The sequence below is a fragment of the Hyperolius riggenbachi genome, chromosome 5 (assembly GCF_040937935.1).
Source record: "Hyperolius riggenbachi isolate aHypRig1 chromosome 5, aHypRig1.pri, whole genome shotgun sequence".
NCBI classification, from domain to species: Eukaryota; Metazoa; Chordata; class Amphibia; order Anura; family Hyperoliidae; genus Hyperolius; species Hyperolius riggenbachi.
In genome coordinates, this window is record NC_090650.1 from 49609681 (window position 1) to 49623652 (window position 13972).

Consider the following 13972-nt stretch of genomic DNA (forward strand, 5'->3'; position numbering starts at 1 on the left):
CTGAAAAGGGGGGTTGAAATGTATTTTGGGGCCCATCAGGGTAACGGGGTGGGGAATTAATAATGGGGGGCACATCTGATGGTCCTGGGGGCCATAACCTAACACTGGGGGCACATTTGGCTATAATGGGGAGGGGGTGCTAATCCTGGGGGCACATCTGGCTACAATGGGGAACATTGATCCCGGGGACACATCTTGCTATACTGGGGGGCTGATACTGGGGACATGCCTGGCTATCTATCCTTGGGGGACGTAATACTGGTGGCATGTTATCTACTGTAGCATTTTTTATTTTTTGCTAGAATTCGTGAAACCTAAGGATTAATGCAATTTTTCATTTTCCCTGTCTTTTTCCCATTAAAATGCATAGAATTTTTTTTTTCTTGGGTCAAAATACCCCCCCATGAAACTAGTCTAGTATGTCCTGAAAAAAACGATACCTACGGTAGATCATTTAGGTGTCGTGAGTAGGGATAAAGTTATGGCTGATTAAATAGGGACATGGCTAAAGCGTCAAAACTGCTCTGGTCCATAAGGGGAAAAGAAGGTCTGGATGCGAAGTGGTTAATTCTGATTGGTCCTTTCAAATTATTATAATTTTTTTACAGTTTGCAGTAATTTAAAATCACACACAAATCACTATGTGTAGCGATTCATGAGAAATTTGCCAGCGCTTATATACTTTACATTGAAGCACAAATGCTCCCAAAATGCTGCATGTGCTGCGATTGCGATTTTGCTAATTTCAATCGCTACTGTGGAATTTGTTACATTTATTTACATTGGCAGAGAGTTTAGGGAAATTGCTAGCGATTTAAAGCGCTTCCTTAACGCTCAAAAAAAGCGCGCTAGTGAGTTCCAGGCCTAACCTGTCAGAATGCATTTATTCATAGCTGGGTAAGTGCGGGTAGTTACGGTAGAAAATCCCATTATTTATCTCACAAGTGGGACACAGAATAGCACGTTTTACAGCCCCAATAGTATAGGCAATGGCTGATAAAGAAGCACATCTGTAGTCAAAGAATTATTTAAAGAGGAACTTTAACCAATGATTGAACTTCCTCTTAGTCAGGAGAAATCTTTAGGGGGTCTGTATGGCCGAGATTGTGCTGAATACCCTCCCACAGTGTGATGTCATGACCATGGTCCTGACAGTTTCGTGTCTGTGAACCTCATTGCATTGTGGGAAATAATGGCTTTTTCCAACTGCGAAGCAAGCAATTTCTTGTGCATAGAACTCTCAGTAACGAACCTTCGGTACAGATCACCTGGCAGAACTAAAGACTTAACAGCCAGTGATACATTTTTAGAATGTAAAGCAGAAAATTTTACATTGGGCAAACACTGACTAAGTAATCTATAAATAAATGTTGTAAACAATAAGAAATGGTTTTCATTTTAACCACAGCTCCTCTTTAAAGCTGACTTATTGTAAATACCTTCTGTTTTAAAGAGGAACTGTAACGACAAAACGTCCCCTGGGGGGTACTCACCTCGGGTGGGGGAAGCCTCCGGATCCTAATGAGGCTTCCCACGACGTCCTCCGTCCCTCAGGGGTCTCGCTGCAGCCCTCCGTGCAGCGGTGACGTCAATATTTACCTTCCCGGCTCCTGCGCAGGCGCTCTGACGGCTGTCGGCTCCGAAGTAGGCGGAAATACCCGAGCGCCGTCGGGGCTGCTGTACTGCGCAGGCGCAAGTTTCCGGCGCCTGCGCAGTAGAGCGGACCCGACGGAGATAGGGTATTTCCGTCTATTTCCGTGCCGAAAGCAGCCACAGCGCCCCCGCTGGAGCCAGCAAAGGTAAATATTGAATCTACAGTCGGGTCTGTCGCCGGCTGTTCGGAGGGCTGCAGCGAGACCCCCATGGGACAGAGGACGGCGTGGGAAGCCTCATTAGGATCCCGAGGCTTCCCCCACCCGAGGTGAGTACCCCCCAGGGGAGGTTTTTGATGTTACAGAGTCTCTTTAAGAAGGCAAAATTATATTCAGCGTTGCTTTTAAAGTTTCCCCGAGGTGGTGGGTCGGTGAGGCACAGAGGCATGTTCCCTGCTGCAGGCCTGGCCCTATGCCCCCCTCCCCCCCCCCCCCCCCGCACTCTGCCCCCCCCCCCCCCCCCAATAGCCGCGCTGTAATTCCTCGAAATTGGCGACATGTAATTGTTGCCAATGTCGAGGAGAAGGGAGAAGAGGTATTCCCTGCTCAAACTCCCGCTGGAGGTGTTCCTGCAGGCCTTCCCCAGCTGCCATTGGGCAGCTCTGTCTCTCCCTGGCCACTCCCCCTGCCCCTCCCCTGCCTCCCTGCATGCTAGTGATGGGAATTCCGGCTCTTCTCAGAGAATCAGCTCTTCTGAATCGGCTCCCATTAAAGAGCCGGCTCTGAATCGGCTCTTCATTAAATATCACTAGACACCACAATTGGCGTAAAAGCCCCGCCCCCATCTCCATGACAACTCCAGACTGCTTCTCTGACTGGGGCAATCCCTCCTGCTACTTCTCTGCTCCACCCCATACACTCCTACAAGCTGCAAGAGGAGGACTACATCTCCCAGCATGCCTCAGCGCCCTTTATTACATACCAAAGCAGGGCTATGTGGGGTGGCTGAGGCACCGGTTCTCCTCAAAGTGGGAGTCGGCTCTTGTCGTTCGCAGCAAAGAGCCGGCTCGTTCGCGAACGACCCATCACTGCTGCATGCTGCTCTGTGTATCTTACACACAGATCAGCTCTTCCTACATAGTGACCCCAGGGGGCACAGAATCAAATGTTAGCCCTAGCAGGCCACAGGAGCGGCGTGGATGGCGGCTACCTGATTCGCACAGCCCCCCATTGTTTGTTTGTTTTTTAATTTAGATCCCCAACCTCGGGTTCCCTTTAAGTAAGGAGGCTTTATAATCTCTTTTAGCCCTTTATACTTTCCTAGTGGTTCTGGGTCACCTCAAGCTTTCTGGGTATTCTGTCTTAAATTTGTGTACATTTCTGTTAGCAGCGTGGAATGTATGTTCAGCCATTTCTCCAGCGTACAGCTGACTAAATATCCCTGTGCACAGTGTGCAGCGCTACATTCCACAACCCTACAGTACAAAGGGGGCTTTCATCCCACCTAGCAGAGCGCCCCGACCTGAAGGTTAGGTTTTTCCAGCAGCTTGTGTTAATCACAAGGCACAGCTTACTTCCTAGTGGTGGGCAAGCCGCGGGGAATACAAGACTCGGAGCAAAGCCCACAGGGAGGTAAACTCTGCTCTGTGTGATAAGACTGCCGTTACTAGAATTGTCCGCCGGTTCTCAGTGTATTCCTTACAGGAGAGCACAGAATATGGAAATCAGATCGCAATTTACACTTGGTAATTTTTTTTTGCGTTCACGTTTAGCGATTCTATAGCACTAAACGCAATAGCTGGAAAATCGCCTGAAAATGGTGCAGGGTACAAATTTGCGTTTGACGATTTGCGTTAATCGCCTCGATTAACGCAAAACACCCAAGTAGGAACGGCCCATAGGGTATTATTGCACTGCCGCTTCGAAAAGTGCTGGCGCTTAAGCGTTTTGCCGAAATCGCTGTCAAAACACTGAAGTGTGAATGGGCCCTAATAGGATAGCAGGAGAGCACAGAATATGGGTTTTTGTCCCGAGCCTTTTACAAAAGGACGAAGGGACATGCACTGCACATGGAAGAAAAAAGTTTTAGCCATTTATTTAGAAATTGGATCTTTACAGTAAGAGTGATTAAGATGTGGAATGCATTGCCACAGGAAGTCGTTATGGCAAACTCTATACCTGCATTTAAAAGGGGCTTAGATGCTTTCCTTGCGTTGAAAGCCATCCATGGCTACAATTACTAGGTAATGCCTAATGATGTTGATCCAGGGATTTTATCTGATTGCCATCTGGAGTCGGGAAGGATTTTTTTTCCCTTTTGGGGCTAATTGGACCATGCCTTGTAAGGGTTTTTCGCCTTCCTCTGGATCAACAGGGATATGTGAGGGAGCAGGCTGGTGTTGTACTTTTGTTTTCTGGTTGAACTGGATGGACGGATGTCTTTTTTCAACCCAAATAATTATGTAACAATGGAAATCAGAAGCTCTCTGATTCCTAGCAGCAGTCTCATGGACCGAGCATTCCTTATAGGAGAGCACATAATATGGAGATCAGAAGCAGTCTGATTCCTAGCAGCAGTCTCATGGACCGAGTATTCCTTATAGGAGAGCACATAATATGGAGATCAGAAGCTCTCTGATTCCTAGCAGCGGTCTCATGGACCGAGTATTCCTTATAGGAGAGCACATAATATGGAGATCAGAAGCTCTCTGATTCCTAGCAGCGGTCTCATGGACTGAGTATTCCTTATAGGAGAGCACATAATATGGAGATCAGAAGCTCTCTGATTCCTAGCAGCGGTCTCATGGACCGAGTATTCCTTATAGGAGAGCACATAATATGGAGATCAGAAGCTCTCTGATTCCTAGCAGCGGTCTCATGGACTGAGTATTCCTTATAGGAGAGCACATAATATGGAGATCAGAAGCTCTCTGATTCCTAGCAGCGGTCTCATGGACTGAGTATTCCTTATAGGAGAGCACAGACTATGGAAGCTAGAAGCTCTCTGATTCCTAGCAGCGGTCTCATGGCCGAGTATTTTCTTTCTATCCTTGCAGTCAGAAGGTGGAGCTCCTGCACAAAATAATTTCCTTCCCTTGATCTCATTGCCGTGTGTTCTGCATACCTAAATAACACGATTGTACGAATGCAGCCTTTTGGTCATCTATCTCGGTGGTCTAGAACTGTAGGACGTCTCTGTGTGACGGGGGCTGCCAACTTACTGTTAAGAAGCTCTCAGGCGCTTTCCTTCCGCGCTTCACCAGCGATCAGCAAAGCGCTGCTGCTCAAGTAATCATATGTGATCAATCTCACTCAGCGATTGCAGTGTGCATGCAATTATTGCCGATCTCAATCATGCTGCATGCAGCATTTTCCCAGAGATTGCATCGCGATTCTCATTTACTAGAATGTAAAAAAATCACTGGAAAAAGTAATGTGAATTTTGTTTACATTCAACTTTTCCACCCAACTGTCTATCATCCAAACTTGGTCTGTTGGACAATAGTTGGGTGAGTGAACGTGTGACAAACTACTAGATGAGCAGCTGATAACAGGCGGTTTGCATGATCCAACCAGCGGATCAACTCACATGACTGTTGGGCTGATATTGTGCAGTTGGCCACGTGTATAAGTCGTTTGAACGCCTTGTACTTGATTTGAATGTGACCATATCGTGAAGTCCGTCGTTCCGCTTGAGTGCTTGGTATGCAAATGAGTTGGTTGGTGTACAGAAAATACGAGTTGTGCTATCGCTTGGTCAGTCATGGCGTTGTGTTGGTCATGCGGAAACGTTTCACGTGTGTACGCGCCTTACTACTCTTTTTCTAACTCTAAACAGTTAATTTCGGTCTCTAAGCATCTCTGACATAACATTGTTTATAGAGGGAGGGAGAGGGGCGGAGAATCAGACTGAAACAGAAGATCTATAATCCTGGCTCAGAGGAGAGCACACAAATACGCTTTATTTATAGTGGAACTAAACTCAGAACTACCTCTCTGTCCTGAAAGATTAACCACAGCATGACAACCTTGGGGGGAAGGGAGGGGGTGAGTTTTAACTACTGAAAGTGTTAATCATCCTTGTTTACTGCCTCAGCAGATCTCCTGCAGTCTATTCACAACTGCTGATAAGGACTAATTAGACACTAATTAAATAAATCAATGTAGTGGATTTCTTTAGCCACTATGTGTGGAATAAGGGCTGAGGCACACTGGCCAGCGGTTTGCACAACATATGCATTTTGAAATGGCTTTCTCGTTCATTTGAATGAGAATCGTAGGCAAATTGTTGGAAAATCGATAGCAACTATTTTGCCCCGGTTTTTCAAAACCTTACTGATTTTGTTGCACTTCTCCTTCAAGTGAATGAGAAAATGTTTTTTCAAAACGCAATCACAACGCAAATGCTGTGCAAAACACTGGCCAGTGTGCCTGAGCCCTAAAGACTTTTCATTGTGTGCTGTGCTAGAGTTCGGTTCCTTTATAAAAGACATCTAGAGTTCTGCTTCACTATAAAGCAAACCTGAACTATATGAATCTTTTCTTGGTCTCATCTCTGCCATGTTCTTGGTTGAGGGGGGAGGAGGCTTACGTAACAGTACACCGCCGATGAGATGGGCGCAAGTTGAACCGAATAGCGGCTCGCCCTGCCGCCGCTCAAATTCTCGGCGTTAATTATTATTACCCCTCCAAATTGTTGCAACTCGGAGGGAGGAGTGATTTGGGGTTTGGCGGTTGCCGGCACCCCAAATTACCCTTACATACCCCACGCACTATAGCATTACTGCTATAGCGGCAGCTGGCTTTGGTGCCAAGCATCTAAACCACCTGCTCTGAGGAGGAGGGGCTGATCAGCACTCATTCCTTGAATTGTCACCCCAGTGGTTGATCAAGGCTTAGTAACGAGTACATTTTATTATAACTCAGAGCTTTTAAGTTATTTAAAGCACACTGAACTATAAGTAAAATAACCCTTTGAAAGGCCCGGTGCACACCAAAAACCGCTAGCAGATCCGCAAAATGCTAGCAGATTTTGAAACGCTTTTTCTTCTTTTTCTGTAGCGTTTCAGCTAGCATTTTGCGGTTTTGTTAAGCGTTTTTGGTGTAGGAGATTTCATGTATTGTTACAGTAAAGCTGTTACTGAACGGCTACTGTAACAAAAAACGGCAGCAAAACCGCTCTGAAGTGCCGTTTTTCAGAGCGGTTTGCGTTTTTCCTATACTTAACATTGAGGCAGAAACGCCTCCGCAATCCAAAATCTGCAGCAGCCCTGGAGTATGCGTTTCTGCAAAACGCCTCCCGCTCTGGTGTGCACCAGCCCATTGAAATACATTACCCTAGCGTTTCCACATCTGCAAGCGGATCACAAACCGCAGCAGAACCGCTCTGGTGTGCACTAGGCCAAAGTGCATATTAAAACCATTGGGGGGAGGGGACATTTGCAATCCCTGACCTGCGCTTTGTACCTCTACAGTCAGCCGGTGTTCCCCTGTGGTTAAGATACAGATTCGGGGAAAGGGTTTGATATGCTGTAACACAGCAACCCCGTGATGTAGGTAGCATGGTGGCATAGTGCTTAGCACCTTGCAGCACTGGGTCCTCCATACAAATTCCTGCCAGGGCACTATCTGCAAAGAGTTTGTCTGCATGGGTTTCCTCCAGGCACTATGGTTTCCTCCAATGAACAAACAGATAATTGGCTTCCCCCTAAAAATTGACCCTAGACTATAATACATACACTATACGATACATACATACACATATGACTATGGGAGGGATTAGATTGTGAGCTCCTCTGAGGGACAGTTAAGTGACAATAAATTGTACAGCGCTGCAGAAGATGTCGGTGCTATATAAATACTAAATAATAATGTAAAACAGACCGGCCAGGCAGGTAAACCTGAGGTCCTATCTGCATTATTGATCATGGCGGCACCGTCACAATACATTCTCAGCACGATCCGCAGAGCTGGTTGAGCAGGCAGACGTTTGCCATGCAGATGCAGCACTTTCTCCCAGGCACAGCTTCCGGCAATACATCATTCTGCAGGAGCCTATTGGATTTATTTTGTAATGTGCCTTGGCAAATCTGTATTGCATGAAAGGAGTCAAACAAGCTAATGATTGTCAGCTCAAACCGCTCATTAATCATCGGAGCGCCGCAGGCCGATGACTGGAGGTTATTTATATTTATTTATTTTAGGAATAAGTTTAGAGGAAAGGAATTTTCATGGCTCGGACCGGAAGGACGGAATTGACTTTAAGAAACTCAGAAGGGGTTGACAGTTCCTGCTCTCTAAATAGGATGTGTCTGCCTATATCACAGAATCCGGGCACGCTAATCCTACACCTGCATCACAGGGTCCCCACATGCAAAACCAGCAACTACATCACAGGATCCGCGCACGCAAAACCTACACCTACATCACAGAGTCCGTGCACGCAAAACCTACACCATCACAGGGTCCGCGCACACAAAACCAGCAACTACATCACAGGGTCTGCGCATGCAAAACCTACACCTTCATCACAGGGTCCGCGCATGCAAAACCTACACCTTCATCACAGGGTCCCCACATGCAAAACCTACACCTTCATCACAGGGTCCCCACATGCAAAACCTACACCTTCATCACAGGGTCCCCACATGCAAAACCTACACCTACATCACAGAGTCCGTGCACGCAAAACCTACACCATCACAGGGTCCGCGCACACAAAACCAGCAACTACATCACAGGGTCTGCGCATGCAAAACCTACACCTTCATCACAGGGTCCCCACATGCAAAACCTACACCTTCATCACAGGGTCCCCACATGCAAAACCTACACCTTCATCACAGGGTCCCCGCCCCGCATGCAAAACCTACACCTTCATCACAGGGTCTGCGCATGCAAAACCTACACCTTCATCACAGGGTCCCCACATGCAAAACCTACACCTTCATCACAGGGTCCCCACATGCAAAACCTACACCTTCATCACAGGGTCCCCGCCCCGCATGCAAAACCTACACCTTCATCACAGGGTCCGCGCATGCAAAACCTACACCTTCATCACAGGGTCCCCACATGCAAAACCTACACCTTCATCACAGGGTCTGCGCATGCAAAACCTACACCTTCATCACAGGGTCCCCACATGCAAAACCTACACCTTCATCACAAGGTCTGCGCATGCAAAACCTACACCTTTATCACAGGGTCCCCACATGCAAAACCTACACCTTCATCACAGGGTCCCCGCCCTACACGCAAAACCTACTCCTTCATCACAGGGTCTGCGCATGCAAAACCTACACCTTCATCACGGGGTCCCCACATGCAAAACCTACACCTTCATCACAGGGTCCCCACATGCAAAACCTACACCTTCATCACAGGGTCCCCGCCCCGCATGCAAAACCTGCACCTTCATCACAGGGTTCCCGCATGCAAAACCTACACCTTCATCACAGGGTCCGCGCACGCAAAACCTACACCTTCATCACAGGGTCCGCGCATGCAGTACCTACATTACAGGATCCGCGCACGCAAAACCTACACCTACATCACAGCGTCCGCGCACGCAGTACCTACACCTACATCACAGAGTCCGCGCACGCAAAACCTACACCATCACAGGGTCCGCGCACGCAAAACCAGCAACTACATCACAGGGTCTGCGCATGCAAAACCTACACCTTCATCACAGGGTCCGTGTACCCAAAACCAACACCTTCATCACAGGGTCCCCACCCCGCATGCAAAACCTACACCTTCATCACAGGGTCCACGCACGCAAAACCTACACCTTCATCACAGGGTCCGCGCACGCAAAACCCACACCTTCATCACAGGGTCCCCACATGCAAAACCTACACCTTCATCACAGGGTCCGCGCACGCAAAACCTACACCTTCATCACAGGGTCCCCGCCCCGCATGTAAAACCTACATCTTCATCACAGGGTCCGCGCACGTAAAACCTACACCTTCATCACAGGGTCCCCGCCCCACATGCAAAACCTACATCTTCATCACAGGGTCATCGCATGCAAAACCTACATCTTCATCACAGGGTCCCCACATGCAAAACCTACACCTTCATCACAGGGTTGGTGTACCCAAAACCAACAACTACATCTTAGGGTCTGTGCACGCAAAACCTACACCTTCATCACAGGGTCCCCGCATGCAAAACCTACACCTTCATCACAGGGTCCCCGCATGCAAAACCTACATCTTCATCACAGGGTCCGCGCACGCAAAACCTACACCTTCATCACAGGGTCTCCGCATGCCGAACCAGCAACTACATCTCAGGTTCTGTGCACGCAAAACCTACATCTACATTACAGGGTCTGTGCACGCAATACCTACACTTACATCTCAGGGTCCGTGCACACAGTACCTACACCTACCTTACAGGGTCCGTGTGTTACTACTATACACAGTAACAAGTAGCGACCGCTAGTGAAGTATCGTGGTTGCAATACTTCACAGGACCACCCACATTTAAAGTTACGTGCATTGCTATGTATGCAACGCGCATAACTAAGGACAGCACACTCTTTACATAGCAACGTGCGCTGCTATGTAAGGCGTGCATAGCGGCCGTCCATTCTTTTTAGTGAACATATCCTCACATGAAGCAAGACCCATATGTGGTCATTTTGAACAGAAGATGTTATCAAGGATTTTTTTTTTTTTTTTTTTTTTTTTGCTTTCCTTTCCTTTTCTCTCTTTTGTTTTCTTATCTCATATATGCTCTGTTTGTATTCTGTGTTGGGTGGAGGAGGTAGAAATAATTGGATAATCACTCATACACCTTAAAGCCAATCCATACTATTTTCCAACTCCCTCCTTGGCACCTGTCCTAACACTGCAGAAAGGGCGTGGTCAGGACAAGGATTGGAGCTGAAAAAGCCCTGCTGATGATAAGGTCACATGACTCCTGAAGACCCTATAGGTTTAAGAGATACGCTGTTAGGTTAGTTAGGGAGAGGTAGCAGGAGTGGGATTATGTAAAAGCATTTTTTCCTATAACTGGAATTTAAAGGACCACTGTCGCAAAAATCTTAAAATTTATGTAAACATATACAGATAAGAAGTGTATTTCTCCCACAGTAAACTGAACAATACATTACTTTTCTCCTATGTTGCTGTCACTTACAGTAGATAGTAGAAATCTGACAGAACCAGCAGGTTTTGGACTAGTCTATCTCCTAATGGTGGATTCTCAGGGTTTTCTTCATTTTCAAAAGCACTTTGTGAAAGGCAATTGCTCCGTCCGTGCAGCGAACAGGGAAGCTGACCAGCATCTTTGTATAAATATTTTTTAGGGAGTTTCTTTATAAAGAATAAAGGCCTTGCTGAGAATCCCCCATGGAGAGATGGACTAGCCCAAAACCTGTCGGTAATGTCACATTTCTACTACCTACTGTAAATGACAGCAACATAGGAGAAAAGTAATCTATGGCTCATTTTACTCTGGAAGAAACGTACTTCTTATTTATATGTGTTTATATATATTTTAAGATTTTTACGACAGTGGTCCTTTAACTTACCTGGAAAGTCTCACTTGCCCTGCTGCAAGGTGTTTAATATTACAGTTTTTTGCCACCCACAGATATGGGAAAGTACTGCTTGAAATGGCCAATATTGTTAGAATTTAATCTTTTAATATCCTGCTATCGCTATAAGCTATACCTGTATTTTATATGCGTGTAAAAGCAAAGTAAACAAGCAGTTTAAAGGGAACCTCGATGTGAGATGGAGGCTTCCATATTTATTTCCTTGCAAACAATGACAGTTGCTTTGGCAGCCCTGTTGATCTTCTGGCAAAAGTAGTGTCTGAGTCAAAACCCTGGAACAAGCATATGGCTAATCCAGTAACAGCTGAGCCAGAGTACCTGATCTGCTACATGCTTGTTTAGGGTCTATGGCTAAAAGCATTAGAGACACAGGTTCAGGAAGACTACCAGGCAACTGGTATTGTTAACTTTAAAAGGAAATAAATATGGCAGCCTCCAAATCCCTCTCCCATCGTGTTCCCTTTAAAGCTATCTACACACAGTAGACTTTCATCAGTCAGAAAAGGTTTGTGATCATTTTGGGTAAGGATCTTCTTTGATATCGGCTCTTTGCTCTTCAGCTGTCTTCCAAAGTGGAAAATCCTAGAGCAGCTGACATTGTACCTCCCTGAATTACTGCACATCTGCTCCACAATTATCACCTCTTCCCCAGAATGCACTGCAGGGTAGTCAAGAAGCAGCCCCTATCGTAATTCCACCTTCGCTTCCCGTGTTCCAGGCTACACATACATATCCTGTCTTACTACCGAACGCTAGTCTTTACACGTCAAAACCACCTGGAAAGACTAGAGACAGGTGTTGAAGCTGTGAGAGAAAACTGCTAGAGTGGTAAGCTTGCTGACTGACAGGCGCTGCTTAAAAGGCTGAGAGCTGAACAGAAGTGTAGAGCTATATTTTTCATTTTGGATGGCATGGTAAGGAATTAGAACCCCTTTGCTTTTTTTTATTGCTGCCCTCTGCGCCCATGTGTGAGGATTTCCATTATTTCCTGTTGAGAGAGACAGTGACAAAATCTCTGATATTGGCATCAGCAAGTAAAACATTTTTTATTGAGTGAGGAAAAACTAGAATCCCTATCTAGTTTTTACTGTTTTCTCTCATGTTCTGTCATGGGAACTGGCCGTTTCTATATAAAAGACATTAACCCCCTTGCCGGGCCAATTCCCGTGGCAAGGGGGCAGCGCAGTACTTTTTTTTTTATTTTGATTTTTTTAAATCATGTAGCGAGCCAAGTGCGTTACTATGCTGCATCCCGTTATATCGTAACTCTCCCACCGCACTTTGAATATCTCATAGGTGGTGCATTGTAGTGCGATAAGCCGCATTTCGAAGTGGCCGTTACACCCCACCACAGCACTCCACTGTGAATGGGGCCTTAGCACTCCTTGCAAAGGCAGAAAACTGCCATGGCAGGTTTTCAGAAAGTGGGCATGGCTAACCAACACAACCTGCAAGCTATGGCACCAGTGGTCAGATTTAGACTTTTTTTTCCTGCTACTCTGTTATAACTTATGCTGCCGGTACTGATAGTGTGCGTTTTAATTTCACACCAGAGGAACGCTTTAAAGTTTATCCAAGCCACAGCTCAGGTACAAATTCACATACTGTACTTACCTAACAGGAGGCAAGCCTCTGGATCCTAATGAGGCTTCCCACGGCATCCTCCAGGTCCCCTTCGAGAAGTGCGGCCCTGATCAGCTGGAGGGTCCCAGGCAGTGGCAGAGGACCAGAGAACAACGTGGGAAGCTTCATTAGGATCCAGAGGCTTCCCTCTCCTTAGGTAAGTATGCGTTTCTGGACCCGAGCACTGTTTTGGGTTCCATTTAAAGAGAACCTGAGGTGGGTTTTAAGAATGCTATTAGGACACTGAGACTGGTTCTGCATACCATCACCAGCCTCTCTGTCAGTACAGTGTCCCCAGGCCCCTCCTGCACTCTGCTGTCCCCCAGAAGAAAAACGCTGGGGGCGTGGCTGGCATGCTTGGGAGAGCCGTCTGCCTTCACCTTATATTTTATCTGCTACAGAAAAAAAAAACGCTGTGCTAGCAACATGCACCTTGTCGCTAGCAGGCTGTTTACCTTTGTGCTGCTTGTCACCGCCGCTCTACCGTCTCCTCTATAGCGCCACTCCCCACCTACGTCCCTTACCTCCCCGCCTCCGTAAGCTGATTGGAGGGAAGGGATGCAAGCGGGAAGCAGTGCTATAGAGGAGGCGGGGGAGTGATGGTGACAGGCAGCACAAAGGTAAACGGCCAGCTAGCGACAAGCTGCATGTCGTTAGCACGGCAGTTTTTTTTTTTCTGGGGGACTGCAGAGTGTAGGGGGGAGTCTGGGGGGGGGGGGGGCACAGTACAGACACAGATGATAGTGATAGTATGCAGAACCAGCCTCTCTTTCCTAATAGCATTCTTAGAACCCACCTCGGGTTCTCTTTAACTGCTTCTGGACCGAGGCAGTACGAATCTACGTCCTGTAAGTGGTGCTGTGGTTCTGGCAGGACGTAGATTTTACTTCTTCCGCACATTCCCGCTGCTACGATGACTGCGTTGTTTTCTCCCACCGCAGTTCACTCGCCCTGCTGTCTATATGACGGCAGAGCTGCATGAGCAGGTCAGGAGCTGATTTCATTGGCGCGTGACCACTGTAAGCCAATACCATTGGCTTACATTGATGCACAGGGTCAGGAGCCAATGAAAGCGGCTCCTGACCGGCTCACACAGCTCTGCCCTCATAGCAACAGCAGAGAGAGAGGAGCCTGAGGCGGCGGGTATGTGCGGCGATTCGTCGGTATGTGGTGGGTTTTT

General features: G+C 47.1%; 1 protein-coding gene across 22 annotated transcripts in view; it reads left to right on the forward strand.

The window, feature by feature from the left end:
• The window catches only part of KIAA1217 (KIAA1217 ortholog), a 798974-nt gene that overhangs the window by 628077 nt on the left and 156925 nt on the right, over window positions 1–13972 (forward strand). The window lies entirely within an intron of this gene.